Consider the following 24,906-nt stretch of genomic DNA (forward strand, 5'->3'; position numbering starts at 1 on the left):
GAGCCACAGTCCCTGGGGAGGTGCTGGCTCTGTCTGCATGTGTGCGAGGTTGGAGGAGAACCAGCATTACACAAAACAAAGCCATCCCTGATTCCTTCTGCTTCTTTCTCCACCATTCTTACTGTGCATTTTATGTTTCATTATTAAATCACATGTATATTTTAAGAATTTTTTTTTATTGGAACTCAATTTGCCAACATATAGCATAACACCCAGTGCTCATCCCATCAAGTGCCCTCCTCAGTGCCCATCACCCAGTCACCCCAACCCCCCGCCCACCTCCCTTTCCACCACCCCTTGTTCATTTCCCAGAGTTAGGAGTCTTTCATGTTCTGTCTCCCTTTCTGATATTGCCCACTCGTTTTTTTTCTTTCCCCTTTATTCCCTTTCACTATTTTTTGTATTCCCCAAATGAATGAGACCATATAATGTTTGTCCTTCTCCGCTTGACTTATTTCACTCAGCATAATCCCCTCCAGTTTCAACCACATCGAAGCAAATGGTGGGTATTTGTCGTTTCTAATGGCTGAGGAATATTCCATTGTATACATAGACCACATCTTCTTTATCCATTCATCCATCATTCATCCACCGAGGCTCCTTCCACAGTTTGGCTATTGTGGACATTGCTGCTATAAACATCGGGGTGCAGGTGTCCCAGCGTTTCACTGCATCTGTCTCCTTGGGGTAAATCCCCAGCAGTGCAATTGCTGGGTCGTAGGGCAGGTCTATTTTTAACTCTTTGAGGAACCTCCACACAGTTTTCCAGAGTGGCTGCACCAGTTCACATTCCCACCAACAGTGTAAGAGGGTTCCCTTTTCTCCGCATCCTCTCCAACATTTGTGGTTTCCTGCCTTGTTAATTTTCCCCATTCTCACTGGTGTGAGGTGGTATCTCATGGTGGTTTTGATTTGTATTTCCCTGATGGCAAGTGATGCAGAGCATTTTCTCATGTGCGTGTTGGCCATGTCTATGTCTTCCTCTGTGAGATTTCTGTTTCATGTCTTTTGCCCTTTTCATGATTGGATTGTTTGTTTCTTGGGTGTTGAGTTTAAGAAGTTCTTTATAGATCTTGGACACTAGCCCTTTATCTGATACGTCATTTGCAAATATCTTCTCCCATTCTGTAGGTTGTCTTTGAGTTTTGTTGACTGTATCCTTTGCTGTGCAAAAGCTTCTTATCTTGATGAAGTCCTATTTTAAGAATTTTTTAATGAGAACTGATGCTAGAACTAAAACTGCTCTGTGATCCTGGATTTATGAGTAACACTAATGAATGAAGGGATTCCCCCACAGGATCTCATCCTATTGGTGTTTATTGAATGACGCCAGTTTGAGGTCATGTTCATATTCCATATTTGATGATAGGTTTACCCTTATGCAGCCTGTTCCCTCATGAAGTTACATCTGATTTTCAAGACAACCCTGTGAAGTCATCAAACAATCATACTTTCTTTTCCTACAGCTACAGGTTGATGTTATAGAAATAGTGTGGGGTCTAGAGGTTAGATGCCTTGATGTTAGCCCCGCATCAGTGATGTATTAACCACATGATGCTGGTCAAGTCACTAACCTTGTTGAGTCTTTCTTTCTTGGTAGCAAACTTGGGATAATATCTATTTCATAGGCTGATTATAAATCAGATTAAACATATTTAAAGTAATTTCTTAATCATAAAGCATTCATGGGCTTACAAGGTTTTTAAAGTCATATTACTGTCATTTGTGAGTTTTGATTTAGCCACTGGTATTACACTAATTCTACATGATAAATTTCACTTTTATTCTAAGGATAATAGCTTCCAACTCTTCTGGATCTGTCTGGTCTTGGAGTGAAAATTAGCAAGTATCATCATTCTTCCCTGATACTCAAGTGGACTCAGACACTCTAAAATTAAGTTTCTCATTTTCAAAATGCCCTTAAGTTGAAACAGCAGAAAAAGCTTACTGTTGTTTCATGGCTTACTCAGGACAGAGACAAGAGAGAGAGGAGAAGAGGCCTTTCCTTTGGGGAGTGGAATAACATCAGCTTAGGTCCTTATGGTCTGGCTCTTCCTTTTCTAAATAGCTCCATGCAGTGCCGCAAGTTGGCTTTTGTGTCTTAAATATAGCTTCTGTGATTTTACTCACCTGGAAACACAGTCACATAATTGTTTTTTTTTTTTTTTTTTCACATCATTGTTAAAGGCGTGGGTTTTGGAGGTCGATGTACCTGAGTTCGAGTTATAGTTTGGTCCTTTACCAGCTATCTGATCTTGTACAAATTGTATTACCTAAATGTGTAAGGTTCCTAATGCTGTTGTAAAAATCAGTACAGATTTAGTGGTTTAAAACAACACAGACGGGACGCCTAGGTGGCTCAGCGGTGGAGCGTCTACCTCCAGCCCAGGGTGTGACCAGGGCCCTGGGATCGAGTCCCACGTCCTGCTCCCTGCAGGGAGCCTGCTTCTCCCTCTGCCTGTGTCTCTGCCACCACCCTCCCTCTGTGTGTCTCTCATGAATAAATAAATAAATAAATAAATAAATAAATAAATAAAATCTTAAAAAAAAATAAAACAACACAGACTTATCATCCCACAATTCCAGGTAGAAGCTGGTTTCTCTGGCTTACCTGGCTTCTCTGCTTCAGGCCTGAGAAAGCCCAAGACTGAGTGCTGCTTGGCTGGCCCCTTACTGCCAATCAGCTCCTACTCCTATTTGGGTTGGTGGCAGGATGCTGTTCCTGGCTGTTGTGGGATTGAGATCCCGTTTCCTTGCTGGTTATCAGTTTGAGGTTTCCTTAACTTCTAGAGGCCTCTCTATGGCCCTTGCACACAGGCTCCTGCACTCAAAGCCAGCAGTGGTGCATCAAAACCTTCTGCCTGGAACCTCTTGGACTTCCTCAGTTTTTCTGCTTCTCAGTGGAGAAAGCTGCGTGGTTTCCCAGGACTCAGGTGCTTAGATTGGACCCACTTGGCTAATCCAGGCTCCATTCTCTGTCAAAAGGTCTGTATCTTTAATTACATTTGCAAAGTACTGTTAATTACAATTACAAAGTACATTGCCATGAAACATAACATAATCATGAGTTCCAGGGATTAGGCTGTGCACATCTTTGGGGCCTGCTCTTCTGTCTACAGTAGTAAGTTTGATTTCATGTTTTGGAAACCTTGGTATGCATGCCTTCCCCACAGGCCAATTTTGAGGATTAGGTAAAAGGTCTCTAAAGTGCCACATGCTAATAAATCTTGTCTTTCTGAAAGCTACCACATCACATTTAAATCTAGATCATGATAGCCTCTATATCATCTGACACCACAGTGGTGGTCCTTCCTGTCCCGTACTGTCCCGTACGCCACACTCATGTCTTCTGATCTCCTAAGGCAGGTTACCTCTTGGTGCCTTGTGATTATTCTCTTTTCTTTAACTTCACTCATTTCTCCTGCATAGAATGGGCTCTCTGTCTTTTCCACCTTTGCTTCCTAAGATCTTCAGCTCAAATTCCGCCTATTTGTTTTGTTTTTGTTTTTTGGGTTTTTGTTTGTTTGTTTGTTTGTTTGTTTTTTGGAGTTCACCAACATATCCCAAACCATGCTGCTCTGTCTTTGTCAAGTATCTACAGTGCTTCCCTTCTGGATCATACCATTCTAGTTTAGATTGGGAAGAGTTTGTCTTCCCCTCTGCCACGCACGCCCCATTCTCAGTGTATCTGACTTGCTGTTGAGGACTCATCATAATGCCATGTTCCCTACCTGTCACTCGTGTTTGAAGTGACAGCTTCAGGTAGTGCAGGAATACAGCATTAGACAACAAAAAGTCATGTCATGAGATAGCAATACCCTCTTAGGTTCTCTTTCAGTTTTTTTGAGTAAACAAGGGATTAGGCCTCAATTTGGTTATTAACATCTCTCTAATACTTGTTTTCTCTTTAAGACAAAGGGGTGCCTGGGTGGCTCAGTTGGTTGAGCCACCGTCTTGATTTTGGTTCAGGGTCATGATTTCAGGGTTGTGAGACCAAGCCCTGCATTAAGCTCCATGCTCAGTGCAGAGTCTGAGATATTGCTTCTCTCTCTGTCCCCCCCTGCTCGTTCTCTCTCTTTCTCTTAAATAAATAAATAAATAAATAAATAAATAAATAAATAAATAAATCTTAAAAAAAAGACAAAGAAAAAGTGAAGCTCTCTGGAGGCAATAATGGACAGTTAAATGTAATAGCATAATTCTTTTGTTTATGTCACATATTTGTATATTAATGTACTTATATTAGTTAACATTTATATGACATACAATTTTAATTATAAATATATAATACATATATGATATTCCATATACTTTATATAATATATTTAAATCTCTTTCTTTCTACAGTGGATATTGTTCAGGTAATGATACAGAAAAATCCTTGGCAATGATAACTGAATGATTGATCAAAGCGAACACACTGACTGTTGGTGGAGAGTTGGATCTGAGTTTTGTCATTGGCCTGCTTGTGTCCTTAGGCTAGAGGCTGGACTTCTCTGAGTTTTGGTGTCCTCATCTGTCAAATGAGACTATTATTATTTATTCTATAGGGTTCTTGGGAAGATGGAATGAGATAAATTATGTAGGGAACTTGACACGGTGGCCAGTACATAGTGACTTCTTGATGACACTGGCCGCCATACCTCTGACTGGAGATTTTCTGAGGCCAGCGTGCACACCATTCATTCTAGGTCACATTGTCCTTGAGGGCATTCAACTATAGCTCTAAATTTCCAAATGTACATCTCCTCATGTGTACTCTTTTCCTTTCCATCTAATAATTAAAAATAAGGAAGATATTGCTGAAAATAGCCTGATAACGCCTTCATTTTGTGGATACTTCTGGATAGGATATGGCATTTTTTTTTAACTGAGATTTCATGGGGTTGTATTAAAATGTTTGCATAATAAACTGCTTGGAATTATGCTTTCTTGAAACAAATGGAACAACATAGAAGCCCTTGTAGTGGAAGATAGAGCCCTGTCTGGTTATTAGAGGTCATAGCCCACACCAGGTTCTGTCTGACAACTCAGTGCTTTAACTAACTACTGAGAGCAGAGATGAATGCGAGACAATCCCTGGAGAGGTGAAGTGAAGGTGCCTGTGCATGATTCTGTGTACATGCATGGTTTTGTGTTTCCCGCTTTTGACAACTCCTAACTTCTATAGCTGTCTTATTCATAAATGACATCAGTTAAGTTTTATAAGTTATTTTTGGAGAAAATAAATAATCTTTCACAATTCAAAGAAGAGAAAGAAATTTGTGCTTTCACATTTTGTTCTGATATCTGGTCTTTTGAATTGAGGAAGGACAGACCTCTTAGCAGAAGTAGTATACTTGACCTCAGGTAGTGTACTTGCTATTAAAGTTTCTTCCCCGGGGCACCTGGGTAGCTTGGCAGTGGAGTGTCTGCCTTTGGCTCAGGTCTTGATCCTGGGGTGGGATTGACTTCTGCATTGGGCTTCCCACAGGGAGCCTGCTTCTCCCTCTGTCTATGTCTCTGTCTCTCTCTGTGTGTGTCTCTCATGAATAAATAAATAAAATCTTAAAAAAAATAAAGTTTCTTCCCATAGAGCAAAGAGAAAAAGATAAAAAAAAAACACTAAATGAAATAAAACCAAAAACAAACAAGGAAAAGTCTATTTAAACAGTCTTTGGATTTCTATTATTAGAAATCCAGGAATATTGGGTAAAACCAGTGCTCCCTTTTAAAATGTAGTGAAAGGAGCTCATTTTACTTGGATTAGAATCCCGGCACTATTGTTGGACCTTTTACAATTTCTTAATCTCTCTGAAGCTCAGCTGCTTCAACTGTAAAAGTAGTTAATTGTGTCTGTGTTGTAGTACCTAATTACACTGCTTTAAACCATTAAGTGAGATTCTATGAGTAGAGTACCTGGTCCAGTGTACCTGGTGCATATTAGGCTGTCTGTAATTAACAGTTACTATGGCTGTTCTCTTGGAGGGGGTTGGCTCAGTTACTAAATTTTGTATGACAGATTTTTCCATCGTGATGGTTAAGGAGAATTTGCTAAAGCCACGAAAATGAAAATTTTGTTAGAGAATGGAAGAAGAACCTCTAAGTCAGAGGATACAACTTAATGGAAGGCTTAAGGACAGCTGTTAAGGGTCACTTGTAGAGAACCTGATATACTTTGTCATCCACCAGGTTTGATTTGAGCCAGCCTGGGCCAGGGCTGCAGAGAAGGTCCTAGGCCAGGGAACTTCTAGCCACTAGCGTTATCTGCATATGAAATAAAATACGAAGAGGAAGAGGGAGGGATTAGGACAGGAGGAGAACCAGGGATGCTCATTTTTATTGCTGATGTGGCATCTTTGTACATCAACTGTCATTATTTTTCTCCTAGATTTCAAATGTCAATACATTAATGCTGTTAGCAAAGGGCAGATTAAATCAATGGTGGCAGAGGTATCAGGCTAAAGGGAGGTTAAGACTTCAGTTGTAAATATTCTGTTAAGGTAAAGACAAAAAATATGGATATTTGAACTATCTCAATAGCTTCTATAATTCTTAAGATTATAGTTTAACGTTTGGGCAAGGACTGTATTTGTACCTACTTAAAGTTTTCTAACAATTAAATTATTCTTACTGAAAGTTTGCATAATTTTCTATTGAAGAATATCTATTTACAAATTGATAACTATTTATTATCATATATATGCTCCTAAAAAATATAATAACTTATTATATATATATATAGATACACACACACAATACATAGTGTACACATATATATAAAATTTAGGAGCAGATGTGTAACTTACACTCAAATGAGGTCTTATATATCAAGCTTACATAAAAAGATATTGTGGCAACTTAGATGATAAATTATTTCTAGCTTTGACCAAAGCATATTTCCCAACAGAATAGAATGGTCTTTGGAGATCAGAATAATGATGTAATTGAAAAACAGAAATCATCAATATTCTTTCCTTGCTATTGCTTCTCCTCCCAATGTTTTTATTGTCATGGGCTTCCCAGAATGTTCCTAATCAAATCTTTCCACATCATTGTTAAATATGATGTTGTCTCTTGTCACAAAGTTGCTTCTGAAGGAGAAGAATCTGAAACACTGCTTCCAAATTTCAGTTGATTAAACACATAATAGTTTTGATGTGCTACTCAACATACTCACAAGTATTGATAAAGTGAGATATCTGTTCAAAATATTACACATTTTTACTTTGGAGAGTAATGTCCATAGTCTTATAGCACACGTGGTACATGTCTCCATCATAGCTTTTCCCATTCTGTACAGCAATTTTCAAGGAGACTGAGGGATACACACTCCTTATTGTTTTGTTTGTATCCTTAGCCCAAGAATTTAGCACAGAAAAGGCATGTAGTCAAGGTCTGAATGTGTCAGACCTGTCCAGTATAAAGTTTCTGTGGGATATCCAAGAGGAACTACCCAGTAGGCAGTAGAATATATGGATTGGAGCCCCAGAGAAAGATTAATGTAGAATCACAAGCCAAAAGTTTGTGTCTGGAACTATGGATGTACTTGAACTTATCAACTGAGAATTGTTAGGGTGGGGAGAGGTCAAAGAAAAAGATAGAATCCTGAAGGACATGATGGTGTAAGGAATGGAGACCATAAGCTAGTTCAGCAAAGCTTACTCTGTGGACAAGCTAAAGAGGAAGGAAGAGATGGAGATAATGCAATGTCCTGGAAAACCATAGGAAGAGAGCTCTTAAGAGAAGAATTGTTCATAAGTGTTAAGTGCTCCAAATAAGCAAACAAAGAACTTCAAGTAGCCCATTAGATTTATCAAGGAGGAGTGTGTGTGTGTGTGTGTGTGTGTATCTCTTTGTGTGTGTGTCTGTGTGATATCTAGACCAAAGCAGCTACAGTGGGATGATGTGGTAAAAACCATAATGTAATAGAATAAGGAACTAAGGGTAAGTGAGGAGTGGAGACAGATATTTCAAAAAGCTTAATTTTAAGAGAGGAGATGAGATTAGGGTGGTAAGTGGAGGGGGGAATGAGGTCCAGGAAAATGCTGGATCACAACTAAATGCTAATGGTAAGGTCAAATGGTGTAGAATAGTTACAGTGGAAAAATGATGGGCTTAGATTCATGAGAGTCTAAGAAGGAATGAGCAGCAAAGGGTAGATGCAGACATTAGCCTTGCACAGATAGGATTTGTGTGGGGACTGCATACTTCTGCCACTGTCACAGGAAGAGGAAAGGAGAGGAGGAATTTATATGAAGGTATGGTGTCAGAACTTGAGGGAATTTCTATCTGGTTAGAATTTTTTGTGTATTAGAATCAAATCCTCGTTCTACTGAGACCACTGAGATTTCGGGGTTGTTGGTTACTGCTGCATAATTTAATCTATTAGGATTAATATACCTTTGTTCTTGGTTGAGTCAAATTGAAAAAAAAAAAACCTGAGTTCACTGTTGATGCCAATTCAGGGGTGAATTTTATATTTACAAATATAACAGTGTAGCAGTGTGTGGTCAAGGAATGAAGATTCCTTGACTAGTCCTTGATACTAAATAAATGCTAAGCTATTATATTTGCAATCCTTTCTAGAGGCAAAATTCAGTTCTCGCTCATGTGGGATTTCTAAAACGTGAAGAAGAGATGTTTTAAAATTTTTTCGACGAGCTTCAACCATCCACTCAGGTTCTTGGCAAAAGTACTTGAAGTGGTAATGTAGTAATAGTTGCTCATAGACAGTGTCTGAACGTGACTTTGAATAAGAAAATCAAAGAACCATTGACTCTCAGAGCAGGAGGAGGCTTTAGAGGTGTCTACCTGTAATCCGTGCTTTTTTCTCTTTTGAAAGGGTCATCCACTCACGGATATCTTACCTAGTGGCTCACTGCAAATGGCACTGCTTTTAAGATAGCCCTGATTTGAAGAGAGGGAGCATTAAACATGGTTCTCTTGGGATGCCCAGGTCATGATCTTGGGCTCCTTGCTCAGTGGGGAGCCTGCTTATCCCTCTGCCCCTCCCCCAACTCGTGCATGCATGCGCTCTCTCTCCCTTTCTCAAACAATTAAATAGAATCTTAAAAAAAAGTCCAACATGATTCTCTTTTGGTTTGTCTGACTTCTTCATTAAATTATCTGGTAGATCTGGCACCATGTTTCTTTAATCTTACCTATGCCATTCCTTTGGTTTCTACTTAGAGGCTCTCTTTTCACTGGACAGAACCCCTGATCTTGGTGGACCTGGTTCCCTGTGACTGCTCATGCTTTGCTCACAGTGTATTAAACTTTCCCATGAGGATGCTGCCGTCACACACATGCTTGTGCTTCTGACGTGCTGCTTAGCGTATCCACGTTAGGAAGCAGAGAGACTCCTGAGTTTGGGTGGTAAAAACATCCACACAGAAAAAGAAAAAGATAGAACAAAATGGGGGAGGGGAGAACTTCTATAAAGAGCCCTCTTTTTACCCCTGCCTGGGTGGATTCAGTGACCACAGTGGCACAGCTGGGATAGGGCTGAGGCTTTGTCCCTTCAGCATTACAGGGGGTGACACAGAATCCTTGGGGCACCAATCAGGAACAACAACGGGCAAGGTCTGAGGAGGAATGATCTATGTGTAGAGTTAGGGTATAGACTAATTTTTTTTTATCACATTCCATAAAAAATGTACTAGTTGCATTAATGGTTGTGAGATATTTAACAACAACAACAACAAAAAAGAAAAACAAATGTTTCTGTAAATAAATTTTAAGCAATATTTATGTGTGCTAGCAGTTTTTATCAGTTTGTAAAATGTGATATTCTGGTATTCAGGATGATTTGGGGTGTTTTGTTCATTTAATGAGCTTTCGTTATCACTAAGGGATATGGTTGTAAAACTGTGTTTTCCTGAAATCTGAAAAGAAAATTAAATTCCTAAATTCAGGCCAATTCTCTTAGGCAAATCACAAATACATAGATTTGAGTGAATCTTTATTCCTGTGTTTAATAATGGAAGTTGGGAAAACTAGTTCTTTTAATGATTTTCTTTTGCTAAACCTAAGAATGCTTATTAGTGACTCAGATGTGATCGCTCCCTTTATTCTTTTCTTATTGAGCTATCAAACAATGTTGCCAAAGGCTTCTCTGTTTCCCTTGCTACTGTTTTTTTTTTTTTTCCTCATGAATTATGGTGCAATTCAGCTGGGTCCAGCGCTTTGTCAAATTGAATAGTTTTAATTGCCTTATTTGCAATGGGACAATCTTTTAGTATTTCATGTTGCCCCTCAAGAAATTATACTTCTACCCATATGACATTTCTCTCTCCTTCATTTATGAAGAACAAGATAAAGCTACATGACCAGACCTCTGCCATAGATCTTACGGTTCTTCCCTTGGCCCCATGCCCCCACACCGATCTCTCCCTCTCTTGGTCTCTTTAGTTATTGTTGTTTTAAAGATATTTATAGAAAGAGTGTAAATGAGCATGAGCAGGGGGAGGAGCAAAAGAAGGAGAAACAGGCTCCCCACTGAGCAGGGAGCCCAATGCTTGATCCCAAGATCCTGAGCATCATGGCTTGAGCTGAAGGCAAATACTCAATAGACTGAGCTACTCAGGCACCTCTCTTGGTCTCTTTAGATGTGATTGATAAAAGGGATGGATATTTAATTCAATGAATCCACTTTATATTTCCTCTTTTTGCAGATGATCTTTATTATATTTCTGTAACCAGCATCTTTCAACGCTGGTTGAGGGACTGGTTAAGTCCCTAATAGGGTTCTTCTTGTGGCCTCAGAAAGCTTTGTTAAACCAACCCTATTTCACCTTTTCTGCTCAGTTGCCCGAGTCTGTATCTCCCTGTGGTGTTTGGCTAAACGTCATCCTTTGCTTGCATTTGCTCTTGTGAAAACCAGCATACGAGCAGAAGGTCATTAAGACCCTCAATATTTTGAGGGCAAAAGTGCCAGGCTCTGCTAACCATGAGAATAAGAGGATGGAGAATTTTCTTTGCTTTCACTGATTATGTTTTATTTAATTCCTTTGAATATTGCTTCTTGCCTTCTGACATAACTGCACACAGTTATGTTTTACTTTTTTTTCTCTGTAACTGGTTTCAAATAAAAATTTTGCCTTTTGAAATATGCTTTTAAATCATCATGCTACACTTTTATTTTGATTTAAGCCACCAGTTTTCCCTGCCAGAAATCTTGCTTATGTTTAATGTGACTGAATGAAAAAAATTCTCATTGTATAACTATGCCAAAAGCATTCTTTTTTATACTTAAAGTTGTGCATTTGTTAAAAAGAATCTCTTTAAAATTCTGAAAATGAGCTGATCCATATTCAAAACCTACACTATTAACATTGTCTATTAAAAGAACAAATCTCACTGTTGTGAAAGTGAATCCACCCTCTTACTTTTCTTAATTTTTATGACTTTTTTTTCTTGTCTGAAATTCTCTAAAAGTCTTAATGTTTCTTCCTTTAATTGGATTCTTTTCCCTCTAAGTAGCCACTCATCCTAATTACCTGTCTTTACCTGTAGTCTTTCTCGCTTGAACTTAATTGAAGCAGAACTTCTGTGATAAGGAACCCTGCCTCATCACACAAATCCCACTCCTTCCTATGTGAGTGCTCCCCTTACACTTTGCGATATAGCTATTTAAAATTTAGTCTTATACTCTGAAAGATACAAAAATAAAACCATGCCACATATATTAGTTTCTTCAGGCTGCCACAACAAAGTGCCACAAATTTGGTGGCTTAAAACAAGAAAAATTCATTCTCTGTCCCTTCTGGAGCCCAGAAGTCTGAAATCAAGGCAAGGCGATATCAGTGTATCAAATCTCTCTGTGCTTTTTGCTTAAAATAACATCTGCTGTTTGGATTTAGGGTCCACTTCAAATGCTGAATGATCACATCTCAACATCCTTAATGTAGTGATAGCTGCAAAAACCCCTTTAGGAGGGAGGTTGCGTATATAGGCTCAAGGGATGAGGATGTGAACGTTATCTTTTTGGGGAACACAGTTCAATCTGAGGCACCATGATAACACAACATCCTTTTTACTTTCAATTTTTATCAAATGGTTTGCAGTGTATTAGTTGAAAGTCTTAAAGTTTAGGATATTAGCATCCTATCAGGAAACAGATATGGAATGATGTAAATTATGTATTATCTCTTAAGGTGTCTAACAATGTTTTGCAGATACTTATCACTCACCTATTAGTGAGAAGGGGCAGATGGTGCTATGATGGAGATTAATTATTTCTTGTTTTATGTTTGTTTTTTTATTTTTTATTTTTTTCTTGTTTTATGTTTGATGTCAAGTGTTAATTATTTCAATCAAGTATCGAAATTATTTAATAATGACTATATTTTACTCATAAACCTTGATAGTTTCATAAATTACTCTCAGACTTTCTATCTTTTATTTTCTTATAATGGTCCCAATAATTTTATGAAGTAGAATAGTATCTTTAACAGGTGAGATAACTGAGACTTTAAGAAGTTCACCAGGTTCCAAAAGATCTTACGGGTCCCAGTGACAGAGTCAGAATATAAAACCAGATACTTGACAATGAGTCCTATGATCTTTTTGCTATCGATGTTGCCTTCTTGTTCACATGATATCAAATAAAATATACAAATCATTCATTAAAGTGGCATATGTAGATTTAGCTCCATGGGGGTCAACTAATTAGATAATTAGTAAAAATCATTTATATTATTGGGTGTCGATTATCATACTACATTATTTAACATTCGTTTCACTAAATTTTAAAAGATTATGGTCAATTTCATGCTTTTTAAAAAAATTTCATGCTTTTGAATTAAAGCTTTGATTTTTCTGGATAAAGTGTCACAAAGAAAGAAGATATTTTAGGGCTTGTGGGTGTTTGGGTCTGTTGTAACTACTCAACTCTGTAATTGTAGTGTAAAAGCAGCCAGAGACAATACATGAAGGATTGAGTACGGCTGAGTTCCAATAAAACTTCATTTACAAAAACAGATTGGGAGCCAGATATGGGCCATGGGCCATAGTTTGCCAAATATGGCTCTAGATCAATGGTTTCTAAGTAGATATTTGGATTCTGGCACTGTCCAAATAGTGTATCAGTATATGAGAGAGAATATATTAGAACAGTTATTGGCATTTGATTTTTTTTTTAACAAAAAACAAGGACAATCAAATGTTGTTAATATGTGTAATTTATAAATAAATATAAAAATTAGGGTATGTGTGTCCAATATTTTACTGATCTGGTACTTAATTTAAAAAGTTTGGAGATTAAAAAAATAAAAAATAAAATAAAATAAAATAAAAAGTTTGGAGATGACTGACCTATGGAAATAACTCAGAAAAATGAATGATTTTCAAGTTTATTCTAGTAAAAACTAACCCAAATAACCTTTACAGGTAAATTTGTATGGAACATTCACTGTTAATAATCTTGCTTATAATTGATTAGTCAGTTTAATTAATCATATTCTGGTGCCTATTCTATGTTGAAATTTTTATCAAGGTTTATTCTGCCACAAAAATGTAGCAGGATATGCAAATAAAATTCATAGGCACAATTATACAATTATTGCCTTGTATTATTTTTTAAAAAAAGATTTTTAAATTTATTCATTCATGAGAGAGATAGAGGCAGAGGGAAAAGCAGAGCAAGAAGCAGAATCCCCACAAGGAACCCTACACAATCGATCCCGAAACACGGGATCACGCCTTGAGCTAAAGGCAGACGCTCAACTGCTGAGCCACCCAGGTGTCCCTGCCTTGTATTCTTGACATGAAATCTCTTCTGATTTTTACACCTGACTTCAATGTCTCCATTAGACATGTGTTCCCTTTTACTTAATTATGAGAGTATGAGAATTTATTAAACATTAATGTTGTTGTTTCTTTCCATATTTTCCCTTCTTGCTAACCGATTGAAAAATGGCAGTAAGACTTTGCCATGTCTTCCTGCAGTGATTTGGGTCAGGCAGAAACATGAGAACATTGGAAGCAGCCTAGAATGAAGGAGTCTATGAGTCTTTTGTAAACGTCTATGGCACTTCCATCGTGTATTCATTTCCTGGGGCTGCCATTACAAAGTGCCACAATCTGAGTGGATTAAGATAACAGAAATATATTGTCTCACACTTCTGGAGGCTAGAAGTCTAAATTCAAGATGTCAGCAGGGCCATGTTACCTCCATTACCTGTACTACAGAATGGATCTTTGCCTCCTCCCAGCTTCTGGTGAGGGCTGTCAGTCCTTGATGTTTCTTGTCTGCCAGTGCATCACTGAGAAACATGGACTTCTCCCAGTCTATCGGTGTCTTCACAAGACATTGTCCTCTTCTTATAATGACTCTAGTTACATTGATTACCCTCACCCCCACTTAATGACCTCATCTTAACTTGATTACACCTTCAAAAACCTTGTTTCCAAATAATGCTGTAGTTATAAATACTGGGGCTAGGAAGCGTAACATATTTTTAATAAACACAATTCAACCATAGTACTACCAGTGGAGGAGGGATGGAAGAAAGGGACACATCTTTGAGAGGTAAGGAGGCCAGGAGAGAAAATTCCTCAGGAGTGGGAAAGGAATGTAGGTCTGTTGGTCACTCAAGAGAATGAAAAAACTGTCTCATTGCCCTGGGGAGTGGCTGCATGGGACGCTTAGGGAGCTGAGACACCATTTATGTCTTGTCATGTTCCCTCAGATTCAAAGATAGCGTCTGAAACTTTGTGCATTACTCTTGGCCATGCACTTTGTGTTGGAGGAGACTATATATATATATATATATATATATATATATATATATATACACACACACACATATATATATATTTATATTTATATATAAAATTAGAATGTACATATTCTTGGAAGTGGCCAGTGATCAGCATGGCTGGATGGCTGGTCAGGGCCTGGAAGGAAAATGATTAGAAGAGTAGAGACCAGTTGGTCTAGGATTTGAGGGGTGTATATGGATAATAATAGCCAGCACAAAGTGTGAAGACTTTTATATCACATATTGATATCCATCAGAAGTCATCCACCATGGAAGATACTAAAAATCAAGTAGGAAAAGTGACTCATCCAGTTGATATCAGCCAGCCTTTGTTGTGATCACCCCAGTTCTGGCAAGAAAGGCACGTTCACAAAGTGGCCATGTGGCAAAGTTAGAGACGATATGTAGGCCACAATATAGACTTCAACCTACTGAGGTTGACCTAGCTTCTACTGTCTCTGAATGTTAAGCCTGCTGGCAACAGAGATGAACACTGAACCCCAGATATGGCACTACTTCTTGAACTACTGACCACTTGATGGAAAATTGATGACATTGGGCCTTTCCATCCTGGAAGGCCTAGCAGTTTATTCTCACCAGAATAGACATGTAATCCCAGTGTGGATTTCCCTTGCCTGCCCACAGAATCTCAGCCAGTACCTTTACCAGATTTCACAGAATGCCTGATCTTCAGGCACAGAATCCCACACCTCATAGCATCCAACTGGGGTAATAACTTCATAAGGAAGGAGATGAGGGACCCACTGGTACTGGGTATAGCACCACCTGGAAGCTGCTAGCCTCATAGAACTATGGTATGACCTGCTGATTGTGCCGTTGAAGTGCCTGCTTAGCATTGATATTCTGTAAGGGAGGGGAGTTGTCCTCCAGTATATGGGATAAACATTGAATCAGAGATTTTTATGTGTACTATTTCCCCAATAGACAGAATATATGGATCTTGGAACTCAGGGGCAGAAGTAGGATAGACTCCAGTTACCTATGTTCCTAATGTCCCATCAAGAGCTTTTTTACTTCCCATCCCATAATTCTGGGCTCTGCAAGGTCAGAAATCCTGCTCCCCAAAGGAAGTGAATTCTCACTAGAGGATGCAGCAAGTTTTTCATTAAAAGATGAGCCATACCTGTTGCCTAGGGACTTTGGGCTTCTTATATTCATAGTTTCAGCAGTCAAGAAGAGAAGTCAACATCCTGTCAATGAATAATGACCCTGATCTCTAAACAGTGGAGTTGGGGGAGAATATATGTGGAACTCAAGTCTTAGCTCCTTCAGGGTCTGCTTCAGCTTTTGAGCCAAGTAAGTTCTTGTTTGGGCAACCCCAAGCCAGTGACTTGAGCAAAGCATCTTACAGAGGTTTAACTATTCTGTTCTATAAGGAACTCTTCTTATGGGCAGTCTTTGCTCTGGATCTCCTGATTAGACTGGCAGATTTGTCAGGCCTGCATTAATTACTGACGATTCCTTCCACTCTTTTCCTTATATAGATATTTTTTCTCAGTAAATCTTTTTAAATTACTTTCTCTCTGTCAGCATCTGTTGATGTCTTGGCTTGTTGGAGAATCCAACGTGTAATAGCAGACTTGGAATGAACAGCACTGCAGATGGATGAGGCTATGGCACCTGGGACATGTAGGTTTTAAGGGGTAACTAATGTGGACTGGTGACATAATGATCAAGGGGACTGCTGTAAGATCTGGAGAATTTAGAGGAGGGGAGGATTAAGTGAGTGAAGAATGATTTGGTTGCATTCCCCTGGAGCTGAAAAGAAAATGAAGCTTAGAATTAGAGTTTCCTTGATTTAATGAAATAAAAAGATGTGGCCTAGGTCCAAAAGGGAAATGAAGATGTTTATCATAGAATTACTTGTGGTGGTGAAGAACTGGAAGCAACCCAAGTATCCTTTACTAGAACTCCTCTTTTTTCCCATGAAACCAATGGCAATATTTACTAATTTTCTTGCCTTTGTTGGAATTTGTAGTGTTTTGAATTTGGAATAAGAGTCCTATAGCATGTGGCTAATCCACTATTTTGGCCTAAAATCTCCCAAAGTTAGCTTTCTAGTATGCCAATGTAATGATACAACTTGGGGATTTAAATTCTTTCAATCAATCCTTGATGCTTCCAGCCTTAATTAACTGCTTGTATCTTCAAAACCTGCCAAGGTCTCTTGAACCACATAAATCATTCCACATCACTTTCCAAGTATTAACTTGGCTATGGGTACTCTCCTTTTTTAATTCGCAAATCAATATAAACACTACTTTCATTGACAGACCTATTTGCTTATAGTTCTAAAGCTAACCCACCACTGGAAAAACTATATAAGTAATTTATAAAAAGAAAGGGACAAGAGTAAGTGGCCCAAGTCTAAGTGGCATCTCTAAAATGGCAGTTTTGGGGTAGTGTGATTTCTTAAACAGTGGTTCACAGCTCCCCAAGATTGTGTTCCAAGGGTCCAAGTCAGAAACTATGGAAGACTTTTGTGATTGGATCTCAAAAGTCATGTGTCATCACTTCTCTCATATTGTATTGGTCACATAGGTCTAGTCCCAGTTCAGCAGGGGAGGGCCTCACAAATGCGTGATGCCAGAGGTGCTGATCTTTGGGGGACCCCATTAATCTCATCATTAGGGGTAGGTATGTGAGGAATCCATCAAGTGAATGGCTCTATCTTATAGTATCCAATATTTGTTTATTGATCCACCTGTCTTTTTATTGGACTCTAACCAAAGCCAGCTTCCCAATTTCTCAGGAAACATGGCCAGCTGCTGTGATTTGTGAGGCAATGGAGCAGAAAGGGGCCCTAAAGCACCAACTCTGTGTCCTAGCTCCACACTTTCTCTTTCTTTATCAGCTTTATCAGCTGAGAACAAAGATGATGTTCTCCACCACCCCTGCCTTTCAATATATTTGAAATAAAATAGTTTAGAAACCAAGACCTTCCTGTGTATATTTTATAAGATTCAGGATTTTAGTGTAAAGAATGAAAGTATTTAGGCTCAAGGAGTTGAAGCTGAAGGTTCAGAGCTGAGATTTTATAAAAGTTAACCCAAGACAAGGGAAAATGTAAGAGAAAATAGTTTTCTGTCATGAAAGGAGAATACGGAAGCCATTTTGGGCCAGGAAAGGAACTGGATAGAGAGACAGGAGAGCAGGAATGCCGAAGTCTGTACTTGTGGTCAAAACCTTGGGGTTGGAGAAACACCAAAGAAATCCAAGGACAGAATGTCCATATGCCCCTTCCACCTGTGATTCTTGGAGGAATTGGTTTTCAATGTTAACTTAGAGAGTTTAGGCATAGAAAAGATCAGAATGAATATTAATGTTTTCCTATAGCCTATACTTAGAGGGGAAGAAATCCAGATATTCTTGGATATCCCAGAACACCAATCAGACTGGGAGCCTTAATAGTTCTGGGATCAGGACAAAGAGTGGACCTTAAATCTTTTATAGAAAAGTCTGAGATGGGGCATCTTGGTGGTTCAGTGGTTGAGCATCTGCCTTTGGCTCAGGTTGTGATCCTGGGGTCCTGGGATGGAGTCCCACATCAGGCTCACCACAGAGAGCCTGCTTCTCCCTCTGCCTATGTCTCTGCCTCCCTCTCTGTGTCTCTCATGGATAAATAAATAAATTAAGTCTTAAGAAAAAAGTCTAAGGTACTATCAGATTCTTTGGTGGGACCTTTTGTATCAGCAGTGAACTGACCTGAGTCCATTGAGATCTCAGAGGATAGATTTGGGCAAGAAATGCCTTCCTTTCATTGATGGTACAATAGGTTTTTCTCTTCATCGCACACCAACCCAGGTAGAAGGGGGAGAAAAGATCCTCAAGATGGGAGAAAGACTCATTAAGGTGATTGAATTTTGAGTTGACTGAGTTTAAATCCTAAACAGACTGAATAATTCCTCAAAAGGTTATTTTCAAGTGAAAGATACTTAGTTAACTTGAAGTAGGGAGATTAAGTGATTTTAGCTATTGAGAGGGAATCAAGGCTTGTGATTAAGTTAAATTGAGAAAAAATATCATTTCTGCACATCTGAGTGTCAGAGTAGCTAGAGACATAGTTATGAATTCCTTTTTTATTATATTTTCAACTTTTTGTTGTCTGTTATATTTTAACTTCCAATGCACTAATGTCTTGTATAAAGCTGATATTTACATTAAATTGGGGAAAGTTCTAGAGATAGAAGAGAATTTAAAGAAAAATACCACCAGGAGTCAAAGTGTAATATTCTTTTTCTTTTTAGAGATTTTATTTATTTATTCATGAGAGAGAGAGAGAGAGGCAGAGACATAGGCAGAGGGAGAAGCAGGCTTCCTGCAAGGAGACTGATGTGGGACTCGATCCCAGAGCCCGGGATCACGCACTGAGCCAAAGGCAGAGGCTCAACTGCTGAGCTACCCAGGCATCCTTCAAAGTGTAATTTTCAAAAAAATTAAATCTTGACTTTCATACAAATATATAGTAAACATGTGGCAAAGATTTATGTAATTCATTCTTGAGGAAACCAGTATAATGATAAGTCTGGTGCAAAAGATAATCAGAAGAATAGAGTCCCTCAGGAAAGTCATACTAGATAAATTTACTAAGTTAGAGCTCAAGCTGATTAATGTCCTACAGGGCAATAAAAGTATAATCTTTGAGAGTACCTTTTCCACTGGAAAGATATAATTTGTATATTTACCAGACAAAAATCTGTAACTTTGTATGTAACATCATAGAATCTTGGCTCTAATAAATAATAAATGGCAAGTCAAAAACTGGTATATCTCCTGATATAATTAAAGAATCCATGGGTGGATCTGAGAGTTCATGCTTTAGTATGATGTTAAAAAGATATACAGTCTTTTGCTTTATTTTCAAGATTTGGACATTATTATTATTTTGTCAATTTTTAATTGAAGTTTAATTAGCATAATATTATATTAGTTTCAGGTATATGATATAATGATTCAATATATCAATACATTACTTAGTGCTCATCATGATGAGTGTGCTTTTAATCTTCTTTATCCTTTTCATCCATCCCTCACCCACCTCCCCTCTGGCAACCACTAGTTCATTCTTTGTATTTAAGAGTCTTTTTGTAAATTTGCTTATTTGTATTTTTTTATTGCACATATATGTGAAATCATGTGGTGTTTGTCTTTCTCTGCCTGACTTATTTCACTTATCATAATACCCTCTATGTCCATCCATGTTGTCACAAATGGTAATATCTCATTCGTTTTTTATGGCTGAGTGATATCCCATTGTATATATGTATATAACACATCCTCTTTATCCATTTGTCTATTGATGGACACTTGTGTTGCTTCCATATCTTGGCTACTGTGAATAATTTACAGTAAACTCATGTTATTTTTTAAAAGACACCTAATTTTGATCTTTAAATCTAGGGTTTATTTTTCTCACTGCTGGATTCTTGGAATTCAGAGAAAAAAATTGAAACTTGCCAGTAGATTTTGTACTATTTAGGAGCAATGAAAGATCAGACATTTAAGGGTAGCAGAACATGTCACTCTCAAATATGCCACTTGGGCATTAGGACTATTTTGAGTCAAAAGCATTTGAGAAGAGGCAGATTTAAGTAACGCTTTCTGCCCTCCTCTTATTTGCCAAAATCAGGACATATATCTGTAAAGGTGTTCTCTGTCCCCTCTACCAGTAAGGATGGCTGTTAATTATCAGAGGCAACTCTAGACTCTTAGCAGCCCAGATACAGCACCAGAGGAATATATATAACATATCTCTCCCAAACTAGCACTTTATCTATAGTTTCTCCATATATTTGCTTTCCTACAGTTTGCCACCTAGAAACCCAAAGTCCTTTTTCCTTTGTCTTGTCACTTCTCTAAACAAGTTATTATTCTCTTGTGAAGATGCTGTAGAAGCCCATGTTCTTACCATCCCTTTGAGTTCCTCATCAATGACTGCTCTCATGTGTCTGCATGACACATGTGAATAAACTTGTTTGTTTTTCTTGTTTTAAGCAGTCTTTCAGGAATCTAATTTACAGAGCCCTTGTAGAGAACCTAGGAGGGTGGAAGGAAACATAGTTTTCTCCTCCTCTCCAAAACCAAAAGGAAAACATTTGGAGAAACAATCAAGTTAAAAACTCCCTTTTAGTCTCTCAAGTAACCACTTTTAGGACTGAAACTTTTATAACAGTAGTCCTCCCTACTGCATAATTTACCAGAAGATTCTGTTGAATATTGTACTTCTCTGTTTTTTTTTATGAGCTTTATTTATCATTTCAGATTTAGAAACATTAATTTGATTGCAGACCTTAAGACAGGAAGCCACCCTAATCAATAAATATCATGACTTGGATCTGTTAATGCTACTACTGACTTACTGGGTCCAGCATCTCAGTGGTTTTCAAAATCAGCTGCACATCAGCATCATTGTGAACTTCTGAATATCTGAAGACATAGGTCTGACCCAGACAGTTAAATTAGAATATCTGTTTTGGGGATCCAGGCATTGGTTTGTTTGTTTTTAGACAACTCTCCAAATGATTCCAGTGTTTTTCCAAGTTTGAGAAACACTTCCACATCTGAATATTTTCTTGTGCTTATGCTTTTTTCTACAAACACCCATGAGAAAGAGAGAAGTATCTGGCCAATATTAGAAAGAACCGTCATTTAAATGGTGTCTCCATACCTTCTTCCCCATTTCTTCTCCTAAACTTTTTCCTAAACTTTTTCCTAAAAATAGTGAAGATTCTGGAGACTACATGAGCATTGAATATTTTTCCATCTCCTTGTGTCTGCCTCAGTTTCTTTCAGAAGTGTTCTGTTGTTTTTAGGGTATAGATCCTTTACCTCTTTGGTTAGGTTTATTCCTAGATATCTTATGGTTTTGGGTGCAATTGTAAATGGGATTGACTCCTCAATTTCTCTTTTTTCAGTCTCATTGCTAGTGTATAGAAATGCCACTGATTTCTGGGAAAATTGGATAGCCACGTGCCGAAGAATGAAACTGGACCATTCTCTTACACCATACACAAAGATAAACTCAAAATGGATGAAAGATCTAAATGTGAGACAAGATTCCATCAAAATCCTAGAGGAGAACACAGGCAACACCCTTTTTGAACTTAGCCACAGCAACTTCTTGCAAGATACACCTATGAAGGCAAGGGAAACAAAAGCAAAATGAACTTTTGGGACTTAAGATAAAAAGCTTCTGCACAGCAAAAGAAACAGTCAACAAAACTAAAGACAACCTACAGAAGGGAGAAGATATTTGCAAATGACCTATCAGATAAAGGGCTAGTATCCAAGACCTATAAAGAACTTATTAAACTCAACAGTAAAGAAACAAACAATCCAATCATGAAATGGGCAAAAGACATGAACAGAAATTTCGCCAAAGAAGACATACACATGGCCAACAAGCACATGAGAAAATGCTCCGCATCACTTGCCATCAGGGAAATACTAATGAATGCAATGAAATACCACCTCACACCAGTGAGAATGGTGAAAATTAAGACAGGAAACCACAAATGTTGGAGAGGATGTGGAGAAAGGGGAACCCTTTTGCACTGTTGGTGGGTATGTGAACTGGTGCAGCCACTCTGGAAAACTGTGTGGAGCCTCCTCAAAGAGTTAAAAATAGACCTGCCCTACGACCCAGCAATTGCACTGCTGGGGATTTACCCCAAGGAGACAGATGCAGTGAAACGCCAGGACACCTGCACCCCGATGTTTCTAGCAGCAATGTCCACAATAGCCAAAGTGTGGAAGGAGCCTCGGTGTCCATCGAAAGATGAATGGATAGAGAAGATGTGGCCTATGTATACTATGGAATATTCCTCAGACATTAGAAACGACAAATACCCACCATTTGCTTCGATGTGGATGGAACTGGAGGGAATTATGCTGAGTGAAATAAGTCAAGCGGAGAAGGACAAACATTATATGGTCTCATTCATTTGGGGAATACAAAAAATAGTGAAAGGGAGTAAAGGGGAAAGGAGAGAAAATGATGGGAAAAATTAGAGAGGGAGACAGAACATGAGAGACTCCTAACTCTGGGAAACAAACAAGGGGTAGTGGAAGGAGATGGGGGGGGGGTGTCTGGGTGATGGGCACTGAGGTGGGCACTTGACAGGATGAGCACTGGGTGTTATTCTATATGTTGGCAAATCGAACTCCAATAAAAAAATATACAACAAAGACAAACATTCAAAAGTGAAAATTATTTTAATTTTTAAATCTTGAAATAGAAAATAGTATTTAAATTACGTCTAATACTCTCACCCTATACATTTGTTTAGAAATGTTAGGATTCCAGCATCCTAGATTTTGGCCAAGTATCAATGTTCAGGTCTGGCTTAGTTTATAGAGAAATGTATGCTTTTTCTTTCTTGGGTGTTAAGACCTGAAAATTCACATTTTTTGGGTCTTGTGTCTCTTTATATCCAATTTGTGATTCTAGCAATTATTGGAAAAAATTCAGATATTTTTACCTGACCTTGAACTATTTTGTGGTATTATATACCTCCTCTCTTGTATTTCTAATGACCATGCTTTTAGTGAAATGGTCCATTTACTATGCCACGCTTCTAAGAGAAATAGTAAAAATTTCCATGTTTTCTTTCTACTCTTTTGTTGCATAATGCCCATTAATGCAGTAGGGCTCAAAATAGCCAGTTAATGGCAGGCAGGGTATAGCCCTATCTTAACAGTAAAGGTATCAACATCAAAAACTCTGTCTGTATTTCACACTCCAGGCAGATTTTAAAAAAGACAATAACAAACAAGCTCAGTGCCACTCACCTTAGAAACCAGTGATATTAATGAAGATAGTCCCTTTTTTGGGATATATTATGAGAGTCTTCTTAAGAGTTTATTGGAACAGGCTGCCCACTTTATTCCATCTCCAGCCTTGACTTTGAACTTTGGCCAGCATCTAAAATGGCAAAGGATGACACATTTTGCCTTCATTTGTATGATTATCGCAGCATTATCTGACAGGTAATTTCTCTCCCATTTTCTGGAGATTTCGTCTTCATTTTTGTAGGTGGAGATCAGCAATGCTCTATCTTCCTAAGCCCATTTTCTAATAGGTGATAATGTCACCATTCTCAGACCATGGAAGGCTGGATCACGGTGTAAACTAGGTTTAAACAGGTCAGAAACCTACACAAGTAGGTAGCTAAGAGATACAGAAGCAGAGATGAATGTTGGCTTTTTCCATATGAAAGATAATATTAGTCTGCGTATTTCTGTGAGATTGCTCAGTCTGGATATTTGTGTTGAAATCCCTAAAATCAAGTCATTCACTGTTTAAGATTTTTTGGCTTTCTGAGACAACTGCTTTCAGTTTCTCCTGATTAGAATTGGCTTGGTTGTACTTTTTACACCTCAAAATATCTTTACTCTGAATTCATTCCTTCTTTCTTTAGTTCAGAATCGAAGAGTCTGTTTTCTTTATTTTCTTTGTATGTTTCTTCCAAACTATCATCACCTTGCTTCTTTTGGGTATACAGAGATTCATAAAGACCCAATAATTATCCCTTTTGGTTGGGGGTGGCATATGGGTAAGAAAAGCATCCTGTTAGAAAGACAAGGGACCCAAAAGAGATGTGGATTAGTAAGAAGACAAGAAAGAGCCACTGATAAGAACAGAACAACTATTCCTGACTGCTTGATTTAACTACAGGAGTTATTTAATGGGTTAAACTATAGAATTATGTCCCCCAACCATGGTGATGGTACTGTGAGGCCATGACAAGGTTTCGGGGCTCCTGGCACCCTTCATGGAAATATTATGGCATGGTCAAGTACTGATATAAATATTACGAATGCTATATTGTTACAGTAAGGGGAGCAGGAATGGAAGAGATTGGTATGTGAGCATAGAAGGCAGCATTGGGTGTATATGCATCTGTATAGTCTCTGAGAAGACAGGCAGTCTGATGCTCTATACATATTGGAAATCTCAGGGGAATTACAGTGATAAATACAGTTAATTTGATGCATTTTAAAAATGTCTTGAAGTTTTTGTTATTAGGAGATTGGGGAGCTCTATAATCTGGAAAGTGATTATTAAAACTCTATCATATCAGAAGACTTTCTGTGCCTTATACACAATTGGGAATGAGTTGTGGGAGGGGGGTACAAATGT

The 24,906-nt window shown here is 38.2% G+C and overlaps 1 long non-coding RNA gene across 1 annotated transcript in view; it reads left to right on the forward strand.

Moving 5' to 3' along the window:
* LOC140626029 (uncharacterized) overlaps nt 1–22,819 on the forward strand; it is a 113,235-nt gene extending 90,416 nt beyond the window's left edge. Inside the window, exon 6 of the long non-coding RNA XR_012025278.1 lies at nt 21,680–22,819. This is a non-coding gene — a long non-coding RNA (uncharacterized lncRNA). The remainder of the gene's footprint in view (nt 1–21,679) is intronic.
* Nucleotides 22,820–24,906: the final 2,087 nt, after the last annotated feature.

The sequence above is a fragment of the Canis lupus genome, chromosome 37 (genome assembly GCF_048164855.1).
Source record: "Canis lupus baileyi chromosome 37, mCanLup2.hap1, whole genome shotgun sequence".
Lineage (NCBI taxonomy): Eukaryota > Metazoa > Chordata > Mammalia > Carnivora > Canidae > Canis > Canis lupus.